Source organism: Ochotona princeps, chromosome 2 (assembly GCF_030435755.1).
Source record: "Ochotona princeps isolate mOchPri1 chromosome 2, mOchPri1.hap1, whole genome shotgun sequence".
In the NCBI taxonomy this organism is placed as follows: Eukaryota; Metazoa; Chordata; class Mammalia; order Lagomorpha; family Ochotonidae; genus Ochotona; species Ochotona princeps.
The window spans coordinates 81,268,879-81,285,463 of NC_080833.1; the positions used below are offsets into that span (position 1 = coordinate 81,268,879).

Genomic DNA, 16,585 nt, shown 5'->3' on the forward strand with positions numbered 1-16,585 from the left:
GCTTCGCGCCCTGCGATACAATCCCTGTCCCTTTGCTCATTTACTGAGTGAAACTACATTTCACTGAGCCAGTACAGACAGAATGAAGATGCCAAAAAGCATCTTATTATGTATAAATTTATTTGTACCTGAAAGTTATGTTTTGTTGTGGAAACAAAGAGATTTGTTGTTGTATTCCTGTAGTGTGGGGCAGTATGAGGATACTTCAACAAGTTGGGAAGATAAGTTTATTTTTAGTCCAAAAAAGAGAAATCCATTCATAACTTTTCATAATTCACATTTTCCGTAAATGTTTTGAATACTGCTCAAACGAGTCCGCTGTCTGTCCCTCCAGTGCCACTTAGCTCTCTAGTAGTACGCATCCTGCTTTAAGATCGCAGTCTTTTTTTCTGTTTTAAGGGCGTTTGCATAAAAATTCTAATGGAATATGGGTGTGTTTTATTATTTGCAACATGTATTTTATACTAATGTGATGTAACAGTTGGGGAGGTTTGATGTGGCTTATGGACTGTGACATGCACACTAATATCAGATGTTAACAGGGAAGGTTGTGGTAGCGTATATGGGAACTTGGTCCAAGCTCAAAATGTTTGTTTTGTAAATTCAAAATTATCCTGAAATAGAATGTTTTAAAATTCATCCCATTTTGATACAAGATAGATCTTACTGCTTTACTGCCTCCTGTCTTAAAATCCTCCTTTAAAAAGGTGTTTAAGAGAAACAAACAAATAAAAAAATCTTAAAAATAGACACAATACTGGAATATAATTATTTTAATATGCAGTAGGTACAACCTACTCTTCTGTAGAAAAATACTTTCCTAATCTCTAAAAAATTACTGACTTGTTTTACTCAGTTGAGAGGCAGAATGACAGATAGGAAGCTCCCGGCCACTGGTGTACTCCCTAAGAGGCCCAACCTCCTACAGAGTCTCAGGCACTCAGTGACTTGAGCCATCCCTGCTGCCTTCCCAGCATGCATACAAGCAGGAAACTGTAATTGGAAGTGGAGTCGGGACTTGATTCGAGGTAGTCTAGTGTGGGTGACTTGAAACATACATGTTTAAAGCTGAATCCTCACTGGGTTTCCCAGCTCCATTCATTTATTATTTCCAGCCTGTCATTTATTTTGAATGCAGAATTAATTAAAAAATACCTAGCAGTAGTGTCATCTAAGGGGCCATCCATTTGGTTACTAAAGGTGCTTTAGTGTGTGACTTTGGTTCAAGTAAATTACAAAAGCAACTAATTTTTAAAATGCCATTGTTACCTGGGATAAAGTGAATGGTAAAGATTGGTTTGGCTTGGAGAAGCATTAGAATTAGTGAGAATTCAATCTATTGGATACAGAACCCAAACGAATAAGTGTAAAAGAGAAATATTGTAAGATCTCCCAAAAAGGCCTATTTGACAGTACCAGTTTTTATTTTGTTCTTGATTGTTCTGGCTTGATTCCCTTGTTTCTGCTTTAGGTTTTTTCTTGCCCTGGAGACTCAATGATTTTGTCTAGTGGATGAGAAGTTACTGGACATCTGGATTGGGTGGTAAGTTTGTCTTTCTTTAGTGAAAGCCTGTAAAAACTCAACAGCTTGTTTTTAAGGCAATCAAAACTAATTGGAGTCTTGTATAAATGGTTCCCTCTTTCTAATGTTTCTGTAGGAGAAGGAAAATACTATAGACAACCTCTGAAAATGTGGATAGCTTTCTCTGATTGTAAATGTAATAAAAATTAGTTTGAGAACTATTTCTGTAAAACTGCATACACACATATCTGAATACATGAGAAATACCACTTTGGACTTTGTATAGATAGTACAAAATGAGCAGAAACTTCAAAAATATGTGGGATTAATTATTCTTATGTACAGATAGAGTTCCATCAGAATAATTTCTTGGATAACTTGAACATTTAGAGGAACAAACCGATGACAGATTGCTACTATTGTGTGAATACCTTTCAAAATATCTCTGAAAATGAAATGGGTGGGAGATAAGACCAGTGAAGCCTCAGAACTTTTTATTAAATCACCCATCTTTTAATTTCTGTATTTTAAGAATAGCCCTTTTGCTGCTGGCACAAGATGACCCATATGAAATATACACTGTTTTTTTATCCTTTTATTGTAATAAATGTCTTTTCTTCTTTTTCACTTTCTGGGGGCTTTTGGTCATATAAGTTCCAGAAAAACTTCAAAGAAATACCTGAAAGAACCATGGAAGCTGACTCGGCAGATCTGGCTGTGACCTGAGTGATGGATTCTGACATTGAGTTGATGAATATTACTTTGATAGGGAGATAGCAGAAGAAATGAAAGACATCTTTTTCTTCACCTCCTGGCACTTAGTTTGGCCATGTCAACATATACAGGAATGAGGCCTTGATACAGTAGCTAGTGGGAAAAGCAGCACACAGAAGCTCCCCACAGAAGTAGATTTCAGTAGCCAGTTTACGATGATGATGATGGTGATGATGATGATGATAAAGATGGATGATTCCAAAAATGGAGGATTATTCTAAACAGAGGGAGGTAACCAAAATAAGGCAGATTGCAGAACTGTGTACACTAACATAAGTTATTCAGGCAAAAAAAAATGATCGATATAAAGATGAAGTATGACCACTGACAGAGTGGGGAAACAGGAAACCAACATAAGAGTCAAAGCGAAGGGATCTGGCTTGTGGAGCATCAGATTAAGCCACTGCCTGTGACACCCACATCCCATTTGAGTGTCAGTTTGGTCCACTGCCAGTCTAGGTTCCTGATACAACTGGGAAAGCAGTTGAAGATGTCCCATCTGCTTGGTCCATTACAACCTATGTAGGACCCCTGCATAGAGTGCCAGCAGTTCCAGGCTCCTGACTTTGGTCTTGCCATCAAATGTTTCAGCCATCTGAGGAGTCAACTAGTGGAAGAGAGACATCTCTTCCACTGTGTCTTTAACCTTACCCTCAAATAAAATAAATGCATCTTTAAACTAGAAGAGTAAAAGTGAGGAAGGATTAAAGAGAGCTGGGGGGAAATGCCAAATGGAAGACAGAAAAGAAGCTCCTAGTTCCTGGCTTTGGGGCAACTCATCTCCAGCCATTTGTGTCCATTTGGAAAGTCAACCAGCAGATGAAAGATTAAAAATTTTTTTTCATCAGAGTATCGAAATTTTGTGGAATTTGATGCTCAAGAGAGAAATGTTAATATAAAGTATCTGAAAATGCATGTTTTTAGTCAAAGATTAAGCAAAATAAGGACTCAGAATTCATTATCTACAAAGTAAGTGACTAAGCATGGGAAAATTAAGATTATCATTTAAGGTACAAATTCTATATTATGAAAATTGAGCAAAATATTGTTGAGGAAGTGATTAGAACAAACCCAATTTGTGCAAGGATTAACCATTCAAAAACTGCATAATAGAGAAAAACATTATTCATAGAAAGTTTTGTTGAAATAGCGATGAGTATTTTCAATCAGTATTTTTGAGAGTAATTGCTTTGTAGTATCTTGGAGAGGTTTGGAATAAGGATAAGAGAAACAAGAGAAGACAAGAAATGATTGTAAGTGTAATAGGCACATATATGGTTTGGCTACTAGCATAGAAATTGAAAACATTCGATCATCGATTCAAAGCAAAGATAATAATGCAAGCACATAGGACTTAATTGGCTTAATTTTACTGACCAAAATGGTCATGGAATGACAGTAGAAAATTTTCTAAAATGTATGAAGTTACCACAATTTTCACATTAACTAGCAGAATGTAAAATGAACTAAAATGTGACTTCCAAGGCCTTAGCATCACATTATTCCATTTGCCTTTTATAGTGTTGGAAATAATCTCTGTCTGAATAGCGGGTAGGGCATGAAGATATAGGCTCACAGTGCCAACTGGCATCCCTTTAACCACATAATGACCATTTCAATATATTAGACTATTCGGATTTGCAATGTATTGAAACAACTCCGTAATATATTTTGAACCTCTTGACACTGGGTAGTTTTATCCCTCCTGCCTTCAAGACTATGTCTGGTGAAATTTTGAATTCAAAAGATAGACTATAATATTGACATTATAAAATGAAAATGTTATGCTTCAACTGATGGATATTACATCCTTGGATATGAAGAAGTGGGAGAGAAAACACTTGATGTTACTAGATGCGGTAGAAGAGCTTCATGACTATTGTACAATACAATATCTGTCACTTGTAACATTAACTCTTAGATGAATAAACATTTATTTGACAATAATGTAAACTATTACACTCTCTTCTTGATAGTTTTATTTTAGTTTAAATTTTTTCTTATTGCCCCAAAGGGTCAGAAATGCCAGATGATATTCATTTCCCACTCTCATCCCTATTCCCACGTAGAGGAAAAATCTAAAAATAAACAAAACACAAAAAAATCAAACTTATTCATTTTCATCAAATTGAAAGGCAAGGCTACAGAGAAAGAGATGGAGAAAGAGAGAGAAGAGATCTTCCTTTCCTTGGTTTAACCATCCAAATGGCTGCAACATCCAGGTCTGGCTTAGCAAGAAACCAGGAGCTTAGAAATTCACCTGATTCTCTCACATACGTGGCAGGGTCCCAAGTAATTGAGTCATCTTCCATTACTTTTACAGGTATATTAGCAGGAGCCTGGATAGGAAGTGGTGCAGCTGGGACTTGTACACTTAAATATGGGATGCAGTGTCCAAGTGGCAGTTTGATCCATTGCCCCATAACACCAGCCCCAGGCGAGACATTTTTATTTTCTCTTATATCTCTAATGATGTAAAACCAACCATATTCAGGGCTCACAAATCCTACTGGCCTTATTCCTAAACTACAGGCAAGTAGCCTTTTATTGTATCCCTGATGCTCCAAACTGAAAGCCAATGTACCCTATGGTTCTTTGCACTGGTGTTGGAAGACCTCATGGTGTGCAAGACTAAGTCAGTTTATTATTATTATTATTATTATTATTATTATTATTATTATTTTATGATATGATTCAATGGGCTCTGGAATTTTCCTTACCCTCTCCCCAAAGTCCCTCTCCCCACTGACTTACCCTATAGTATTACAACAGTATAGTCCTTTATAAGCAGTCATAAGTGTATCTTGACATTGTATCTAGGGACAATGACAAAATCCAGCATCCTGTCATCAGGATATATCCAACAGTTTCACTGGGAGTTCATCTTTCTTCTTTTTTTTAAAAAATTATTTATTATTTAACTTCAGTAATTACATTGTATTATGTGACACAATTACATAGATACTTGGGTTCTCCCCACCCCTCCCCAAACCCTCCCACCATGGTGGATTCCTCCACCTAGTTGCATAACCACAGCTCAAGTTCAGTTGAGATTCCCCCATTGCAAGCATATACCAAACATAGAGTCCAGCATCTTATTGTCCAGTCAAGTTCAACGGCTTCTTAGGTATACCCTCTCTGGTCCGAAGACAGAGCCAGCAGAGTATCATCCCAGTCAATTGAAAGCTCCAACATACCATCAGCAAAAATTTACATCATTATGGAATTAATTGACATAGTAATGAGTAACCAATATGTTAAAAGTAAATGCGAGTTCTCAGTCACCTTCTGTGACCACCTCACCTATACTTCAATTTTAGTTTATACACAACATATAACATTCAAAACATAACATGTTATACATAACATCATATCATCTTAAGTTAAGGCAAACATGTGGTATTTAACCTTTTGGGATTGGCTCATTTCCCTTAGCATTATGGTTTCCAGTTTGGCCCATTTGGCCACAAAGAACTGCATTTTGTTTTTTTTAATAGCTGAGTAGTATTCCATGGAGTAGATGAACCATAGCTTTCTTATCGAATCCTCTGTTGATGGGCATTTTGGCTGCTTCCATGTTTTTGCAATTACTGATTGTGCTGCTATGAGCATAGGAGTGCATGTTGGTTTCTCATAAAACAAGTGTTCTGGATATATTCCTAGGAGTGCTATTGCTGGATCATACGGTATGTTGAATTTGAGTTGTTTGAATATTCTCCATACTGATTTCCATAGAGGCTGTACCAGCCTGCAGCCCCACCAGCAGTGGAGTAGGGTTCCCTTTTCCCGCAACCTCGCCAACAAGTGTTGTTGGTGCTTTTATTCATGTGGGCCATTCTTACTGGCGTTAGGTGGTACCTCATTGATGTTTTAATTTGGATTTCCCTTATTGCCAGGGAACTTGAGCATTTTTTCATATGTTTATTTGCCATTTGGGTTTGTTCCTTTGTGAAGTGTTTGCCCATTTCCCGTGCCCATTTCTTGAGTGGCTTGTTTGTTTTGACATTTTGGTTGTTTTGTAGCTCTTTGTATATTCTGGAGATCAGCCCTCTATCACCTATGTCGTGTGCGAAGATCTTCTCCCATTCTGTGGGTTGCCTTTTTACTTTGTTGATTGTTTCTCTAGCTGTACAGAAGTTTCTTAGTTTGATGAGGTCCCAATTGTTTATTTTGGTCCTGATTTCTACTGCATTTGGAGTCTTTTTTAGGAAGTGAGGGCCTACCCCTAAGTGTTCCAGTGTGTTTCCAACATTTTCTTCCAAAAGTTTGAAGGTTTCTGGATGTAGGTTTAGATCTGTTATCCATTTAGATCTGATCTTAGTGTATGGTGAGAGATGTGGATCTATTTTTTTGTTTCTGCAGGCTATCAACCAGTTGTCCCAACAGCATTTATTGAACAGACCTTCCCATTTGCCTGGATTGTCGTTTGTCTTTTTGTCAAAGATTATTTGGCTGTATCTGTGTGGGTTTCCTTCTGGTGTTTCTATTCTGCTCCATTGATCTTCCTCTCTATCTTTGTGCCAGTACCACGCTGTTTTGATAACCACTGCCCTATAGTATGTCCAGAGGTCCGGAACTGTGATTCCCCCTGCTAACTTCCTGTTCTTCAGGATGGTTCTAGCTATCCGTGGTTTTTTGTGCTTCCAGATGAACCTTTGGATCATTGTTTCCAGTTCCATGAAGAATGTTTTGGGCAATTTGATTGGGATTGCGTTGAATGTATATATTGCTTTTGGCAGTATAGACATTTTAATGATATTGATTTTACCTATCCAGGAGCATGGGATGTTACTCCATCTTTTGAGGTCTTGTTCAATTTCTTTTTTAAGTAGTTTGTAGTTTTCTTCAAATAAGTCTCCTACATTTTTGGTTAGATTTATTCCCAGATATTTCATACTTTTCTCTGTTATTTTGAATGGTATCTTGCTGGTTAAGTCTTTTTCCATCTTGGGGCTGTTCGCATACACTATGGCTGTTGATTTTTGTTCATTAATTTTGTACCCTGCCACTCTACCAAACTCTCGTACAAGTTCTAGCAGTCTCTGCATTGAGTCTCTTGGCTCTTCTGCATAAAGAATCATATCATCTGCGTATAGTGAGAGTTTAACTTCTTCGTTTCTCATTTGGATTCCTCTGATTTCTTTTTCTTGTCTTATGGCCTCAGCGAGTACCTCTAGGACTATGTTGAATAGTAGTGGAGAAAGTGGACATCCCTGTCTTGTTCCAGATCTCAATGGGAAGGGTTCCAGTTTTTCTCCATTCAGTATGATGCTGGCGTTGGGTTTTTCATATATGGCTTTAATTATGTTGTGGATTTTTCCATCTATGCCTACCTTGGTTAGGGTTTTTAGTAGGAAGTGGTGTTGGATTTTGTCGAAAGCTTTTTCTGCATCTATTGATACCATCATGTGATTCTTGTTTTTCAGTTTTTGGATGTGGTGTATCACATTTATGGATTTGCGAATGTTGAACCATCCCTGCATTCCAGGGATGAATCCTACTTGATCTGGATGAACGATCTGTCTGATGTGTTTTTGAATTCTGTTGGCTAGGATTTTGTTGAGAATCTTAGCATCAATGTTCATCAAAGAGATAGGTCTGTAGTTTTCCTTCTCTGTTAGTTCTCTGTCTGGTTTTGGGATTAAGGTAATGTTGGCTTCATAGAATGAGTTTGGAAGGGTTGCCTCTTTTTCTATTGTTTTGAAGAGTTTGTAGAGGATTGGGGTCAGTTCTGTTCAGAATGTTTTGTAGAATTCTGGAGTGAAGCCGTCTGGGCCTGGGCTTTTCTTTGTTGGGAGGTCTTTAATCACTGATTCAATCTCTACTTCAGTTATGGGTTTGTTCAGGTCGTTTGTTGCCTCTGGGCTAAGTTTTGGCAGGTGGTAGAAGTCTAAGAACTTTTCCATTTCTTGGTGATCTTCTGATTTGTTGGAGTACAGTGCTTTGTAGTAATTTCTAATTATGGCCTTAATGGATGTGGTGTCTGTTGTTATGTTGCCTTTTTCATCTTTGATTCTGTTAATTCTTGCCTTCTCTTGTTTTTTCTTTGTCAGTCAGGCCAGTGGGGTGTCTATCTTGTTTATCTTCTCAAAAAACCAGCTTTTTGATTGATTGATTTTGTGTATGGTTTTTTTTATTTCTATCTGGTTGATTTCCTCCCTTGTTTTGATGATTTCTTGTTTCCTATTGTGTGTGGGGCTCTTCTGCTGTTGTTTTTCCAATTCCTGGAGGTGTGTGTTTAGTTCCTGTATTTGGCGCCTCTCTTGGGCCTTGACATGAGCTCCAATTGCGATGAGTTTACCCCGTAGCACTGCTTTGGCAGTGTCCCACAAATTTTGGAATGTTGTGTCAGAGTTTTCATTGGTTTCCATAAATTTTTTGATCTCATCTTTAATTTCTTCTCTGATCCATTGTTCGTTTAATAGCATATTGTTCAGCCTCCAAGAGTTTCTGTATTTCCTGGAGCATTTTGAATTGCTGATTTCTAGCTTCATTCCGTGGTGGTCTGAGAGGGTACATGGTATGATTCCTATCTTTTTGAAGTTATTTAGGTTTGCTTTGTGTCCTATCATGTGGTCGATCCTGGAGAAGGTGCCATGCACTGCTGAAAAAAATGTATAATCTGTGGCCTTAGGGTAAAAAATTCTATAGATGTCAACCAAGTCCAGTTGTTCTATTGTTTGTATGAGCTCTGTTGTTTCTTTGTTGAGTTTTTGTTTTGTTGATCTGTCTATAGTTGTTAGTGGGGTGTTAAGATCACCCACTATTATTGTGTGCATATCTATGTCTCCCCTTAAGTCCGTAAGTAATTGCTTCACGTAGCTAGGTGCGTTTGAATTTGGTGCATATATGTTCACAATGGTAATTACTTCCTGATGGATCAGTCCCTTCACCAATATATAGTGTCCTTCCCTGTCCTTTTTGATGTGTGTCAGATTGAAGTCCACATCATCTGAAATTAAGACGGTACCCCAGCCTTTTTTTCTCATCCATTGGCATGAAATATCTGTTTCCAACCTTTCACTTTCAGCTTCTTCGAATCTCTTCTGGTTAGATGTGTCTCTTGTAGGCAACAGATAGTTGGGTGCTGTTTGATGATCCATTCCGTTAATCTATGCCTTTTGATTGGTGAGTTCAGGCCATTTGTGTTAAGAGTTAAAATTGAGAGGTTGTGATTTTACCCTGCCATACTTGTTTTTGTGGGTGTTGATATCTGTGTAATTGCCCTTCCTTGTGTGGACTTTAGTGGGGAGATCTTCCTGTTTGCCATCTTTGCTTATGATTCACCTCCTTTTTTTCTGGATTTAGTGCATTTCTAAGGAGATTTTGTAGAGCTGGTTTTGTGCTGGCATATTCTTCTAATTTCTCTTTGCTGTGGAAGTATTTGATTTCGTTCTCAAATACGAATGAGATCTTTGCTGGGTACAATATTCTTGGTTGACAGTTGTTCTGATTCAGGATTTGGAAGATCTTTGTCCATTCTCTTCTTGCTTGTAAAGTCTCTTCAGAGAAGTCAGCAGTGATCCTGACTGGTTTTCCCCGGTATGTGATCTTTTCTCTGCTTCGTACTTGTCTTAGGATTCTTTCTTTGTCTTCGTTGGAGTGGAACTTGAGCACCATATGTCTGGGTGAAGATCGCTTTGGGTCATATCTGCTGGGAGTCCTCTGATCGTCCTGGATTTGGGCTGGGTTAATGTTCCAAGTGTTTTGGAAGTTTTCCTGTATAATTTCGTCGAGCACCATTTGCATTCCTGACTCTTTTTCCGCTCCTTCAGGAAGGCCAATAATCCTAATATTTGATTTTCTGAGGTTGTCTTTCATTTCTTGTATGGTCTTATTGGCTTTGTTCAGACTTGTCTCCAGCTGTTTCATGAACTGGGTATGTTTGTTTTGTGTGTCTTCTGTTTCAGAGATCCTCTCTTCTGCTGTATTTGTTCTGTTGGTTAGGCTCTCAATTTTGTGCTCTAAGTCAAGGATTTTACTTTTCATTTGTTGTATTTCTGAGGCTATGTGGTTCTTGAATTCCTTGAAGTCCTCCCAATTCTTCTCATTGTCTCTGACATATTTTAACATTATTTTTTTGAATTCCTTGTCTGGTAGATCTTCTATGTCTTCATCTCGCATCTCCGAAATAAACATTGGCTTTCGATCCTTTATTGGTAGGGTGTTGGCACTCTCATCTGGATCATTACCTTTTCTGGTATTTCTTCCCATTGTGTTAGTGTTTCTTTTTTGAGAGACCTAGGCACCAGTGTGCTGAGGGGTCTCCGAGCACTATCCTGTAGAGATTGGAGTCTGCAGGCGTGGAGTAGCAGGGTGTGGGAATTTTCAAGGCACTTTTGGTGCGTCTCCAGAACACTGGACCTCAGGGCGCCACTTCCAGGGCCCAGCGGATTCAAAGCGCACTCTCAGCTCGTCCCCTACAGGTATGCTACCACAGGGCGTGGGGGAGTGAAGGCACTCTCTGTGCGCGCCCCCTGTGCGCGGGATCACAGGGCTCGGAGCAAGGGACTATAGGGTGTGGGGTGTTCCAGGTGCTCTCTGGAAGCGCCTCCTACACAGGCCCGCCCACCCCAGCGCTTGCAGGGGACCGACCGCCCCAGCGCTAGCACAGAACTGCCCAGCCCAGAGGTGTGCTTGGGTTCCTGTGGGATAGCACTGCCCAGCTGAGTGCCAGACCGCAAAGGCACGGGGGAGTATCCAGTGTGCCTTTTGCCTTTCTCCCAGACACAGTTTTGGCAGTTTCAAGGCACTCGCCCTGTGTCTCTAGACGCTGGAGTCTGGGGGTGGGGGAGGGGTGGGGAGACGAGCACCAATTGTGTTCAGGCTCTGTGCATGCCCCTGGGGAGCCAACTCCTGAAGCCTCCAACCCACCACTGTCCCCACCCAACTCACTCAAACCTCAGGTTCTTGCAGTCTACCTCTTCCTCTGGTCGGAATCCTCGCCGCAGGTGCGTCTCCCGACTGCTGTGTCCGTTGCTGGTCCCGGCGGGTGCAGGCGGCTGGAACCTGGAGGCTGTGGCTGGGGCAGGTCCCGGTGGCGGGGTTTGGCGACCAGGGTGGGTGGATGCCAGCGGGTCCCAATCACCGCTGGTCCTCACGGCCACTGCTTCTGCGGGTCGGTTTGCGGGCGGTTTGCGGGTCGGTCTGTGGGCCGGTCTGCGGATCGGTCTGCGGCTTTCAGTGTCTGCACTCAGAGGTGACTCAGCACGTCAGGAGCGGAAAGTCGTCTCCCCTGCCCTTTCTTTTGTTTTTCCCTGGTTGTTCTTCTGAGTTGTGTGGATTTTTTTGGTTCCACACTGTCCAGGGAACTTCACGTTCTTCTCCCTGTAGTTCTATGCTGCTCCACTTACTCTTTTGTCGCGTTCTAGCCCTCTCTGTCTGTGAGCTCTCTCACAGTCTTCCTCCTATGTCGGCCATCTTGCGAGTCTCCCAGGGAGTTCATCTTTGATTTGGAAGTAGAGATGCATACTGCACTGTATCTTCACATATGGATATGACAGTCTCTATTACACAGTTACTATGCATTCACTTAAATGAAATAAAGAATGCCAGGGAAGAAAGTCTAACAGAGTGAGAAAAATAGAAAGGGTGGTGATTTGCAAATAAAATTAGTTCTGCTAATTCCAACTCATACCCTGTGTGAAGAAGCTCTATCTAGCTCTCACCTGCTGCTTAACTTTTCTCCTGATCATTATATTCCCTCCATTCAATATTATTCTACAGGTGCCTGTCTATTTATTCATTCTTGTTTTCTTCTCCACCAGACTGTGTAGCACTCAGTTTGTTTTCTTAGGTGCTCTATGTGTAGTGCCTCTAGCCGTGCTGACCCTTAGGTGCTGACGAAATGTTTTCTAAGTGAATGAGTTGGACAATTTTTGTCAGGTCTCAGAATGGAGTGATGGCCTCTGTGCTTTTCTGTTGGGGTTGTAGACATCTTGCGAGTGACATAATCGAAACATTTAATTGATTAATTATTAAAGATTTATGTATTTTTATTGGAAAGACAAATATACAGAGAAGAGGAGAGAGCTCCCCAGAAGTTTCCTCCAGATCTCCCATGTTCGTGCAGGGTTCCAAGGCTTTGGGCCAACCTCTACTGCTTTTACAGACTACAAACAGGGAGCTGGATGGTAAGTGGGGCCACTGGGACACGAACCAGTTACCCTTATGGGATCCTGATGCATGCAAGGTGAGGATTTAGCCACTGGCGTACTGTACTGGGCCCTCAAACATTTTTTAATGCTTCTTTTTACTTGCTTTTAAAGTAGCGCGCAGTATCAAATATTCTTAAATGCGATTCAACGATATTAATATTCTTGAATACATTCATTATGTTAAAAAATTGAGGGATAAAAGTGATCAAGTGGTAAATAATAGGAAAGGAAATATTTCTGTGAGACTGAGGAAACAACGGGAAGAAAGCTGATGAAACAGCCAGGCAGTCTGCATTCTATTGAATTTGAACCACCAGGCAAGACTGGCCTGAGATTGTCCCTGGGTATGAAATATTTGCCACATTTTCAACTCATATTTTTTAAAATAAATATGTATTTCATGTCTATTCGGATTGAAGGTTGAGGACTTCAAAGAGGGAGGACTAAGAATCCAATGTGACATTGGTGGCTTCTTCTGGTTCCTCTGTTGCCTCTAAACCCAATTACATTTGCATCAATCCTTGGCTTCAAGGACACATCATCCCTAAAGGCAGCTTAAGAACACTCTGTGTGGTAACTTGTGCAGGGGTCTTGGTCTTCTCTCCTTCTTCCTCTACTTCTGGTCCCAAGTAGTTTGTCTAAACTCTACCAAGCACAAAGTGTGCTCTTCCCATCTCATGATCTTTTAAGGGGCACTTAGGGAGCACTGTCCCCTGGGTCATCCAATAGTTGAATGATTTCTGTTCATTTTCACTTTTAGTTTACTATTGTATGGAAAATGAATTAAACACAAATATTTAGGAGTAAGTCTCAGGAATCAGAGTATAAAAAACATTGATGAGTATGGCTATGTGCTAGGAGTCAAGACTTTAGCAAAGATTCATGCTATATCTACCATCCCAGCTTTAAATACCATAGTTCAGCAGGGATAAAGTAAAGGATTATAAACAATTGAATGAAAGATGTCCACTTCACTCATCTAAAGCAAATTTTAAAATCATCACACATCCTTAAAAGTACAGAAGTAAAAGCCAGACAAACACAAGTGTCATACTGTCTCCTTTAATCTGAGAGCCAATATTTTTTAAAAAGTCAAAAAAACAAAAGCAAGAAAAATGCCTGTGTCAATTTTTGTTTTTAATTTGTCAAATCAATGGTTAAGAATAATTCCTCTTGTAATTTTTTTTCTCAGGAGCTCTTACAAGTTCTGACAAAGGAGTGCAATATTGCATGTGATGAAGCACAATTCTCATTTCTTCCCAGTAATTTCCCCAGCCCTGCTGTAGCTGTTCATTTTCTTAAACATTGGGTGTTCATTTTGTGGTAGTCACCATACTTGATGTGGTTATACAGTGGTGAAGAAAACAGAGCTGTTGACTTTATGTAGCCTCTTAACTCAGTTCTGCCACTCCCTTGGGAAAACAGAGTTCTAGACTTTAGGCAGCTACACTCTCAGCCTTACTGTTTTATTGGCCCTAAACATACACCACATTCCATATTTCTCCTCCATTTGCCCTGCCTTCCTTTCACCTTTGTTCCTGTATCATCTTGCTTTTGCCATTCACCCCACGATCACATCCTGTCTTAAGAAGTAAACTTATAGTTCCTGGGTGCTTTTGCCTGCGTGGTTCCCTTCTTCCATAAAATTAATTAATTAAGGAAAGAAACAAAAAGCAGGAATGTACAAGAAATATCCAAAAATTTCATGGAAATGTGTATAATAAAAAATGCAAGGGTTTGAAAATTTTACCAATTAAAATAAAATTATCTTTTAATTATAATTTTTATGAAGTTTTGGATGTGCTGTTACAGGTTATGTGTGCCAAGGTATCAAGCACTAATAGCAAATACATTTTTAAATCTGATTTTTTTTCTGCTGTTAAAATAATCTACAAATATTCATGAATCCCCTTTGAAATTTTCGTGGCCCTGGATTCTGTACCTATTATATCCAAAGGCTTGCATTGACTATATTTTTTTTGGCACTATTTGACAAGAATTCTGTTATTGACCAGAAAGTCAGGCAAAATTAAAAGAAACTCTCCTTTGTTAATTGTAATCTGTCTGGCAGTGACTTTTCAGGGAGTTTAAAATGTCTGCCCTTTGACAGTTAAAATCATCACTCAGTTGCCACTTTGTAATTGCCTAATTTTATTATTTAGTGATAAGTGAAGTTATTTAGTGATAAGTGAAGTTTTCAAGCGATAAACTCTTCCAAACAGCTGTGGTTGAATTTGTTCTTGATACTTTATGTAATTTACAATTGCATTTGTAAAATCATGATTGGTCTAATTTATCTAATGACCCCATCATAGGCTGTGGAATATTTTCTGAGGGTGTTTTTAATTACACACAAATTACCACCATAATTTTAGAGAAGTTCAAGTGAAGTGGGCATTCACGTTATTCCTACCACTGGTTCTCAGCCAAGGATTTAGTGATTTTTTTCCCCCTCTACGTTAAAAAGGTTCTTAATGAATACAAAATGTTTTTCCAAAAGGTTGAATTCATCCAGTAATTTGGAGATATATCTTTCTCTTCTAAAGTTTTGGAATCTTGTTCTTGACCTTTTCGACTCTGTGTTCAGGATAAATGTATTTCTTTGGATAAAGTTAATGATGTTATAACTGATCCAGGACAAAAGGTTAAGTTCCTGTAAAGACTGCAATTCAATTTTTGGTTAATCTGTAAATAGTTGTTTCATCTGTGTTTTTGTTTCTCCTCGAAATTTCAGTGTCTCTCTTAATTAGTTTTACTTTAGAGGCAATTGGTTACTTTTTCACTATTTTAGAAAGATCTCAAGGATGACATTTGGAAAGACTCTAAATAGGAAAGCAACAAAATCTTCCCATTCCTCTCTGTTTTTTTCTGCTTTGCTAATAACTCTAGGGTTCCGAAAAGTATGAATTGAACTAGGAAAAGTTTGTGTGCTTTGCAAAATGTTGTCCAACTGGCCAATACTCTATGTCTTGGGAACTGTCCTAGCAGCTTGGCAAGAAGAAGCTCTCAAGAGATGGTGAATGCTGCCAATTTCCAATTGGCCAAGACACATTACAAGGATACCCTTCTCCCTGAGCAGCCTGGCATTTCTATTCCAATTGGAATCTGCAACACGAAGACACATGGGGAGAAAGATTAAACAAAACTTCAGTTTTCCAGTCCAGGTGAATCCTTCATTTTTTTTTTTTTCTGGTTGGCTCTAACCTTTTCATCATTGACCATTTTAAATACTAGAGCGCTGTGAGAATGTGACAAAATAGTTTTCAGAATTGGTAGACAGCTGGGGGCACGTCTATTTTTAGAGATTGAATTTGCCTCAACAGTTCAAATTGTTACTAACAAAATTTTAGATTTGCAATGTGAAGCAACCTGCCTGTCATGTTGGCCCGGGCTCAAGCAGCTCCCGCTCCTGATGCATGTTTGGGAAATGGTGACAGCTGTGCTCTTTGCCTGGCTGCTTCCATTTATGAAAACATGGGGTAAATGACAGTCACCCCCTTAGGCCCCTTTTACTGTGAGTCTTCTCTTCAAGCCACAGCCAAGCATAAAAGCCCCCAACAGAATTCAATAGCAGTCATTCAGGACCTACCTCAAATAGGATTCATCTGCTCTTTCCTAATATGATACCAGGAATTAAAAGAAAGAGAGAGAGAGAAAGAGAGAGAGAGAGAGAGAGAGAGAGGAGAGATTTGTCTAACTGGTATGTCTAAGCAATATTTTTGACTTTTAAAACAGCACTTATTTTGTGTTATTTTAACATAGTCATGATGATTTTTCTGGAAAGCAAGAGAAAATATCCAATTACAGCAAATAAAATTTACTCCCTAATGTTTATATTTTGGGTATGGCTGGAGAGAGATTAGAAAGCTTGGAGCCCATATATCTCATTTGGCACATCTGACCATAATCTACCTTCTCAGCATTTTCGGCCATGTCATTTCTGAATACAAAACCTCATGCCAAATTGGGAGGAGGCCCTTCAGTGTTGTAATTCATGCTTGTTTTGGGAATGCGGATTTCTTTGGTCACTGTGCACTTCCGTCTCTGTTTCATTCAAAAGGCTTCTGAGATTTTGCTTCTGCTGGGCGGCTCTTGGCTCTGCCCTGTCAAATGCAGACATCACGGTTGGGGA

The 16,585-nt window shown here is 39.4% G+C and overlaps 1 long non-coding RNA gene across 1 annotated transcript in view; it reads left to right on the forward strand.

Annotated features, from left to right (window-relative positions):
* Positions 1 to 15,973, forward strand: part of LOC131478832 (uncharacterized) — a 245,094-nt gene extending 229,121 nt beyond the window's left edge. Inside the window, exons 3-4 of the long non-coding RNA XR_009244626.1 lie at positions 1,472 to 1,543; positions 15,442 to 15,973. This is a non-coding gene — a long non-coding RNA (uncharacterized LOC131478832). The remainder of the gene's footprint in view (positions 1 to 1,471; positions 1,544 to 15,441) is intronic.
* Positions 15,974 to 16,585: the final 612 nt, after the last annotated feature.